Source organism: Prunus avium, unplaced genomic scaffold, assembly GCF_965620075.1.
Source record: "Prunus avium unplaced genomic scaffold, drPruAviu1.hap1.1 HAP1_SCAFFOLD_23, whole genome shotgun sequence".
NCBI classification, from domain to species: domain Eukaryota; kingdom Viridiplantae; phylum Streptophyta; class Magnoliopsida; order Rosales; family Rosaceae; genus Prunus; species Prunus avium.
The window spans coordinates 282,501-285,000 of record NW_028276882.1 but is presented as its reverse complement, the minus strand read 5'-3'; positions in this window follow the sequence as shown (position 1 = coordinate 285,000).

The following is a 2,500-nucleotide window of genomic DNA, read 5'->3' as shown; positions in this document are numbered from 1 at the left end:
AGCATACCGAAGACAACCCCAAGCTAAAGCTCACTTGAAGCCAACGCATCGTCACCATGTGTTCGTGTGGCCGAGAATTGGGTAGCTTCTTCATCAACCCCGCCGAAAGCCATCCTCGACATACCCGTGCATTGAGAAGGTTTGGTGGCCGTACTCCCAACACAAAAGCATACCGAGGACAACCCCAAGCAAAAATTCATTTGAAGCCAACCCATCGTCGCCCACAACTAGTGGGTGAATGGTGTGCTTCCCGGGGTTGGCATAGACATTCCCTCGCATGCAAAAGATTGTCGATGCGAAAGATTATCTATGCCAACCCCGGGAAGCACACCATTCACACACTCCCGACCGGTGTGGTGTGGCGGTGATTGGATAGTTACGGATTGAGCACTTGCCAAGGATCAAAATGTGTCATTTAGAAGAAACATTTTCAAAAAGTTTTTAAAATCTTGTGGGTTTGCAACTCATAAGAGCGTCACTTTCAACGTCCCCGGTATTGGATTGAGTTTCTAAAAACAACCGTGCACACCGAGGTTAAACTTTACCGGCTCCACTCCGACTCGCCGCTCGCCCACAATTTGTTTGCAACGAAACATTTGTTTTTAATTTTGTTGGTTTGAAATTGTTTTGAAAAGGTTCTTTAAATCTAGTGGGTTTGCAACTCATAAGAGCGTCACTTTCAACGTCCCCGGCATTGGATTGAGTTTCTAAAAACAACCGTGCACACCGAGGTTAAACTTTACCGGCTCCACTCCGACTCGCCGCTCGCCCACTAGTCCGAAGGCAACAAAACATTTGTTTTTCATTTTGATGAAAATTTCTGTTTTTAAATCTTGTTGGTTTGAAATTGTTTTGAAAAGGTTCTTTAAATCTTGCGGGTTTGCAACTCATAAGAGCGTCACTTTCAACGTCCCCGGCATTGGATTGAGTTTCTAAAAACAACCGTGCACACCGAGGTTAAACTTTACCGGCTCCACTCCGACTCGCCGCTCGCCCACAAATCCGAAGGCAACAAAACATTTGTTTTTAATTTTGATGAAATTTTTTGAAAACATTGGCTTGGCAAGCCCCAATCCGCGACTATCCACCCACCGCCACCCCACACGAGTGGTTGTTGTTGCGAAATGAGGTTGTGGTCGACATGCCCGTGCATTTGAGAAGGAGTTCCTAGCACTCCATGCTCTCCCATGCCAAAAAAAAGCCTAGACAACCCCATTTCGCAACTTTCCACGCCTTTTTTTTCCTCCCTCACCCATGGCGGCGGCGTGGTGGCGGCGGCCGGATTCCGGCCACCACCGCCATGGGTGGCAGCCCCCCGACCCCGACACCAAACCCATAATACCGAGGCAACATATCGAGGCAACATGACATGGGTGTGGCGTGGGGGAAGGGGGCTGCAGCTAGGAAGGCATGGGCTGCCATGCATATGCAGGCAACACACACCCCCCTATATAGCATTTTATGCATTTAGCCCTTTGACAGGAAGAGACATCACCTATGCGCGAGGAGTCATAATGGGCTCTAAATAATTCAATACAAGGTATTTGGACGTGATTTTTTGCAGGGATACTAAGAAACATGCAATCTATGATGGGAAAAAGTTTCATAAATTTTTGAAGTCGGGAAGTATTTTTTATTATTTTTAGAAGTCGTAAAATTGAAAAAATCATTAAAACAAATCCGGGAGGAATTTTTTAGTTTTGTAAGTTGGAGAAGGTCCTAAAAATCATAGACTACTTATGGGGAGCTTATTGTGCGAGGAAATTTCAATAAAAACGGGGTTTGACAAGATTTGAAAAATTCTGTCGACATTTGAAAAAACCTGGAACCATGCTGCCGGCATGCTGCGCACATGCTGCGCGCAGGCTGCGCGCATGCTGCGCGCAGACTGCGCGCATGCCATGGCAGGACAAGTTTCGCTAGCCTCACTGTCGACAGATGCGCAAGCTGCGCGCACGCTGCGCACAGGCTGCGCGCATGCTGCGCACAGACTGCGCGCACGCTGCGCGCATGCCATGGCAGGACAAGTTTCGCTAGCCTCACTGTCGACAGATGCGCAAGCTGCGCGCAAGCTCCGCGCACGCTGCGCACAGCCTGTGCGCATGTTGTGCGCATGCTGCGCGCAGGCTGCGCGCAGGCGCCGCGCATGCCATGGCAGGACAAGTTTCGCTAGCCTCACTGTCGACAGATGCGCAAGCTGCGCGCACGCTGCGCACAGGCTGCGCACAGCGCATGCCATGGCAGGACAAGTTCGCTAGCCTCACTGTCGACAGATGCGCAAGCTGCGCGCACAGGCTGCGCGCACGCCATGGCAGGACAAGTTTCGCTAGCCTCACTGTCGACAGAATCAGCACGCTGCGCGCAAGCTGCGCGCACGCTGCCGGCATGGTGCGCGCACGCTGCCGGCATGCTGTGCGCACGCTGCCGGCATGCTGTGCGCACGCTGCGCGCGCGCATGGCAGGACAAGTTTCGAAAATTTCTGTCGACAGTCTCAGCAGC